The sequence below is a fragment of the Thalia democratica genome, chromosome 9 (assembly GCF_965202585.1).
Source record: "Thalia democratica chromosome 9, ktThaDemo2.hap1.1, whole genome shotgun sequence".
Lineage (NCBI taxonomy): Eukaryota > Metazoa > Chordata > Thaliacea > Salpida > Salpidae > Thalia > Thalia democratica.
The window spans coordinates 17,496,498-17,503,787 of NC_139173.1; positions in this window are offsets into that span (position 1 = coordinate 17,496,498).

A 7,290-nucleotide genomic window follows, 5' to 3' on the forward strand; every position below is an offset into this window, starting at 1 on the left:
TGGCCCCTTTACTGCCCCTAAATTTCTTTGATGGCCCCTAAGGGGGTTAATTGGCCTAGTTTGGGAAACCCTGGTTTAGGGATTTAATACGATTGAACTAGCTGTGAATCTTGTTGATGAGTTAATTGAGGCTGGTGAGAAAAAGTTGATATATTGCTCTATTTTTTTGGATTTGGCTACAGCAATTAACACTGTTAATCTTATTAATCTTTATAACTCAAATGTTATAATATAAAAGGTTAAACTTAAACTTACTATAAAGCCATTTCAAAGATATAAGCCAATAAACTGTTATAAATAATGTTGTGTCTGAGCAAGAGTTTGTTAATGTTTGAACACCCCAAGGTTCTTGTTTAGGTCCTTAGTTGTTTCTTGTAAATATCAATGATACTTTTTCTTCTACTGGTATTAGTATAAGATTGTTTGCTGATGAAGCCTGCTAAGCTACCACCATAGTGATTCTGATTATGTGAATTAAGTTATTAGTAAGAAATAAGTTAAAGTTGATAATGTGCGTGCAACTAAACTTTTTACTATATACTCAAAATAAAATATTTGCTATTTATTAAAACTTCAAAAAATTGTGAATTCAGTGTAACGGTTAATGGTTTTCTTATTTATCAGAGTGATAGTATAACATACTTAGGTGTGGTTTTGGATGATAAGCAGAATTGGAAGAAACATTTGAATTATCTAAAATCAAAATTGTCTGGAAGTAGTTATATTTTTTTTCAAAACTGAGGTATTGTTTGGACACAATTACAATTAACATAGTATACTATAGTTAGTTTTATTCGCAAATGCAATTTTATATATTTGCTTGGAGTGGTGCTGCTGACTTCAAAGAGGTTTTCAGTGTTGATATTTTAACCTTTCGAGTGTTTTTCAAATGACATGTCACCAAAGGATTTTTTAGTTATATAGATAGTTTTTTTTTTTTTTTGATTAGCTTAATGTTAATTTTTAAGGGGTGGTAGAATTACAGGTGATGTCAACTTGCTTGCTTGACCTTCAAAAAAATGCTTATTGCTTATCTTTGTAGAGCAAAGACTGATGCTTTTCTACCATAAAAAAAACTATAAACAAAATTTAATGCAAAATTATCTTAATATACAATTATTTTATTGTTCTAGCAAGTCAAACTCCCTATATTAAATTTACAAATTTTTGAAAGTGCAGCTAAAAAAAAAGTCACAGCACTGAACCTAGTATGATTGTCTCCAATTATTGCCAATGACAATAAGTATACTGCTTTTTTCAGATTAGGTTATTTGAATTTGTTAGGTGGAGTAAGAACGTAATAAACTTCCCCTAAATTATAACTTCCTTTCTTAATTTATTAAAATTACCGAACTTTACATACAGTGCAGCAGAGTGGCAAAATGTAAGTATTTCCGAAAATTTAACATACGCTCGTTTGTTTTAGTTCAAAATGCCAAACCCAAATAATTTTAAGAGATAGCTCATCTGCACTATGCAATGTAGAATTTCGTGTACTTCAAATTATATTAAAAGTATATTTTATAATATTCGAAAAAATTACATATAAACAAAATAAAGTTATTTTAAAAGTAAAGCACAATAGAAAAACACTAAATAAGTATGTTTAACAAAGATGTGTTTAGAATTTTTTCAGTGGGGAGCACAATCGTTTTTCGCAGCAACTTTTAATAATAAACTTTAAGAAGTAACATAACTGTCTACCAGATTTGTTAAAATGCTAAGGTTACTATGGTAATTCAGCAATGAAGCGTATAAACTTTGGTTTTTTTAAGTAAGTAATTTCACGCTCGAGTAAATAAAGCAGTGCTTTTTAATATGTTCGCTGTCTACTACATAACTGTTTAAAAATTTCTCAAGTACATAAGCATTCTCTAAGTTTAAGCAATTTAAAAATACTAGTACTATTACAGAATTTAAAGTTTTAACACCATTCCACTCTTTAGTTTGTAGTAAAGTAGTTAAAAGAAACCTAATTGCTAACATTATTGGCAATGTGAAAAATCTCCTTTACATTAAGAAACTAACACATATAACGAAAACTTGTATACATAAAAAACTAAGTAAAAAACAGGGGCTTGTATAGCCTTTTTCCAGTTGGTAGCACTTTTTTTTGTTGATCAAAAACAAAGAACTTTTTGTGGTATCTTTGAATAAACACTTTAAAGAATTTCATGAATGTCTCTTTTATAACCGTTTAAAATTTTCTTAGCAACATATTTTTTTTAATACTAATCAAACAGAATGTAAAATGTTGATAAGTAATACAGTTCTTTAAATTTTAGTAAAACAATTAAAATATACACCTAGGTCATTCATTATTGACAATGTGAAAATTTTACCATACATTGTGAAGCATGAAAAACGAAAACATTTATAAATAAGAAACTGAACACGAGGACTAATCAAAACTAGTGACTAACTTGTTTTAATATTAGTAAAACATATTAAATGATATGTAAACAAATTGATAAATCAAACAATTCCAGCTAATATAATTTAGCTAAACATTAAATTGTGATCAAAAATCAACTATGTTTTTGAAAACGAAATATAAGCAAAAGTGTAAGTTTCTAAAATTAATGAAACTTTTTGAGTTGAAAAAATATTCAAAGAGTTTTTTCTAAAGAATTTTGATTGATTTACTTTGTATCAAAAATTTCATTTTTCATATGTGCAACTTTTGCAATTATAAAATTTTTATACACTTTTTACTTTTTTTCAGTGTAAAAACTTACAAAACTACGTCATATTTATTCAACATTGTTTAAAAGTTTAAAAAAAACACAGCTAAATTTATTTAAATATGTCAACTCTCCGATTAGATAATGTTTTTATTGAATATAAGCATTTTTTTTCTTAGACTTCTTTTTTTGCAGGGAGTGCAAAAGAAACAGAAAACAAGTCAAAACACGCCCTTGGTACAAAGTACTAACCAAAATTAATAACGAACTTGTCTAAATAATAGAAAACATATTCAATGATATGTTACTTATTCAAATAGTTTTTCTTAAATCTTTTAGCTACAAACTAAATATTAAACTAAAAATTTACTATTTTAAAAAACAAGCTTTTAGCAGACATGAAAACTAATTTTAGAACTTGATAAATTAGTAAATTGTAAAACTACAGTTCATATAATATTAAATAATTAAAAATTGTATGCGAATTAGTGAATAGTTTCCTAACGAAACCATTGTAGGCCTTCATCATCTTAAAATATTTTTTTAACACTTTTGATTGGCTAATTTTAAATCGAAAATTTAGATTTTTTTAATGTGCTCCTTACACAATTAACAATTTTTATATTAGTCATACTTGTTTTCTACAAAAAAGCTCGTAGAACTACGTCGTTATTGCAAAAAAAGAAACTGAACTTTACTTTTTAACTTTGTATTGTCAAAACGACTTAATAGCGAAAAATTAACAGACAGATATGAATCTCTAGTAAACTATTAAAAATAAAAATTATATTTAATCGCTTTTTTATTACGTTTATTCTAGTTTTTTTTTCAGGGATGGCGCAGGAAACAAGAAAACAGTCAAAGCACACCCCTAATGTTTAATAAACTTAGATAAACTTTCTTATAAGTCTAAATAACTACTAAAATACTTATTCTTAATTTTCGTTATCAATGCTTTAAAATGCAAAAACTTTCTTATTGCATCAACTTTGAACCTCGTCAATCATTTTGCTTCTTTTATTTTAATTTATGTTCTTTACTTGATTAGTAGACTTTGAGTAGTAAGAGGAATAAAATATATTTTTGGTATCCAAAACCTCTAAAAAACCAGATTTTGCACAAAATGGAGCTCTGTTCTGCAATCACTAGACATTTTTTTAAGTACTCAAACTTTAAGAACAAATTTTGAAATGACTTAATAAACCTAAGCCAAGTATCATTAAGAGCTTCTGCTGGGGTTTGATAATTTTCAATCAGCTGATATTGTGTAATGCACATCACCGAAAATAAATATTGGCAAACTGGAAAAAGGCGTTTTTGGGAGGCTTACATTCTTTTTGTTGCAATGACGGTTGTGAAAATTGATTACAATTACAGCTTTGACACTTTCCCCGAATGGATTTAAGATATTTTACTTCACCCAGCACGACTAAAAATGTGCAAGTCCTGGACAATGACGTTAAACTGTATCCAAATGGTGTAAAACTCGAAAACCGAAAGGTTCCCTGTGTACATCAGGTTTTTGGACAAAATTTTTAGCGCTTTTTTTTGTCGTTCAATAAACAATGTAGAACAAGATTATGAAGTGACGTAAGTTCTTGTGCATCTAATGTAACTGTTATGAACACGATATTGTAAAATAATGGTCACTATCTCTGTACTTCTAAACTTTACAAAACAAACTTTAAAAACAAACTTTAACTCCATCCCATAAGAACACTGCAATGTACCATCATGTCTAGAGAACGCTAACAAAAATTCTTCGTAATACAACCTTCAACCTTCCTAAATATGCCTGCTACTATTAAAAGCGCTTTGTCAATTAGTGTTTTATTCTAATACTTCCTTCCATTTAGATAAATTTAAATAAATATATGTCATGGTGCGCGGTTTAAGCCTAAACACACGCGTGTTTTGAATATTCTTAAAGGGGCATGCAAGAAATATATTAGCCAATAGCATATGACTAGTTACACCTTGCCTACGTACACCTTGATCCTTAGGCGAAAATTTTTGAGCATGTTCGTCTTTCGTTTTTGTTTATTTAACTTACTTTTACAAGCTAATTATGTTTAGAGATGTTTGCAGAGGATTTAAAAAAAAATTCCTTAAAGAAATTAACTATCATAAACATGTCACTCTGCTTCAAAAGTTTTCTAGCTAGAGCTGAGCAAAAATCTTAGCTTTTATCAGTTATAAGTATGAAAAGCTACAACCTGCTTTTAAGAACTTATAAAATACTTGAAAAAATTGTCAACAAAAAAAAGTTTTTGTTATACCAAAACAACAGACTACTGTATATAACAAATATGCTTTTAACAGCATCTATTTCATTTTAAATAAATGTCTATTTCTCTGTTAGTTATTTTCTTTAAACAGCTTTAGTGTGTACTTGTGATGATTACTACTTTTATACTTATTAATGTTGATTTCCATTTATTTCCATTAAGTATGATAAGACTTATAAAAAAAGTTCCTTTTTTACACAAGAATTGAATTATTTTAAGACTAAAGTAAAAAAACATTTTGAAAACAACAGTTTTCGGTTAAAAAGTGCTTAATAAAGAGATGCATGCAAACACATTGAAAGATTACTGAAGCTTTAAAATAAGCTAATAGTCTGAATTGAATTAATAAATTTGTTTGAAATAACAGCAAAAGTATTGCTTAACTTACTGATTATAAAGAGGTGTTATAACTTTCACAAAATATTAGTTTTTCACGGTTTTGTTTTATTACCTCGTTTCAGTAGATAAACTGACGTTCTCTAACATTTTTTTTAGTTTTTTTATACATTAATACAATTACATGCATGAAAAAGTGCAATTGTTCTAACGATATTTACTTTTATATTTATTTTGAAAAAGTCGATTTATCACATGAAAAGAACGTAATAAAAAAAAAAACATTATTTTGTATTATAACCACCAGAATGTATTATTATAATACTATTAATGTTTACGGGATCAAGTAGTACTAAGTTGTTAAATGCGTGGTCTCCAAGCACTTAATTTAAACTACGTGTCTTACTTACTAGAAATTTACAATGCTAAAGTTACAAATATTGATCTTACAAAAAGTAACTTATTCCTAAGTTATATTCTTAAGATGAAATAAATGTATAAATAAATGAAAAACACTTAGAATTAGTTTGAAGTATTTCATAATTAAACTATAATTACTAAATCTCAAGAAAGAAACTGTATTAAATCACTACACAAGTAAAATCTGTAAAAAGTATTAACAATCGTAAAGTTCTAGAAAAATACTAACTGTTAAAACGAATTAACGCTCGCTTTTTGATATTCTTGATGATTGATTCTAAATGCTCGAAACTAGATGCTTGATAATAAATGCTCGATATTCTTGATTTGATTGTTATTAATATAGTTAGCTTTTGACGTTAAACGTCATATAATGATCGTAAACGCGAAACACAGCAGAACGAAATGTAACTAACACGTATTTGAAAAATAAACACCGATACGTACTCATTGGAGAGGAATTAACTCCTTCGAATAAACATTGTTGTTTTGGAAATTAGGAAAATTGTTTTGAGAAAGCTTAGATAATATTTATTTTTGCAGCTGTGTTTAGTTCTAAAATAATTTATTTCTTAAAACTATAGAATAATGCATGCCTTTGGCACAGTATGAATAAAAGAAATATATTCTTGTTCTACAAATACTTTTATATAGACTTTTGAAAGTGTCGGCTACAAATCTAAGGCGTTTATGATTGGATAATAGTTTATTTATTTCTATTTTTAAGTGATAAGTTTTTTTTAGCATATTTTTGTAAAGTGGGAAAGGAATATGGGTATAGATTATAAATTTTGGGTGAGTTATGTTAGGAATAAAGGTATTGATAGATTTTCTTAATAAAACTCCTATACTGTCACTTTACCTTATTTGCATAATATTATGAATGAAAAAGAATTCTAAAAACTTATGACTGCAATGCAATCGTCCCAGCTAGTTCACTTAAAGGTCAGTCCAAATTTGCATATTTGCTGAGTCGGCAAAAAAACTTTTTTTCACGTAATTTTTAATTTTATTGTTAAAACTTTTTTTTTGATTAATTTTTAACATGTTTAGTTAAGATGGGTCAGTGATAAGGTTATATTAAAAAAAGAACCTTTTAAAAACTTTACTGACTCAGTAAATATGTAAATCAGACTAACTTTAAGTATACTTTTCCTTTTAAAAAGCTTAGTTGTAAGTTGGGGAATTAATTTTTTTTGAGTGCTTAAACTTAACTACACAGCAGCATGCAGCATTATTATTGCTGCAAAAATTGCCAAGTTCAATTGAGTTGAAACTAAGATTATTTCAGATATATCAACTTTTTATAAGGAACTAATTCCTTAAAAAGGTTGATAATTCTTTCTATTTTTAATTACTGTTTAAATTTATTTGCTTTAAATTTTCAGAGACTGATTTGAATGTTTGATGAAGTCTATAAAAGGCAGCTTGTAGCTTGGTTGAAGCTTTGTGGGATGGGATTGAATTAAAGGGAAGTGATTTTCCTTTCTATGCCCTTATTGTTTATTTAAAAAAATGAAAAAATTGCTTAAAATAATTTCTTTTGTTCCCAATAGTTTTTT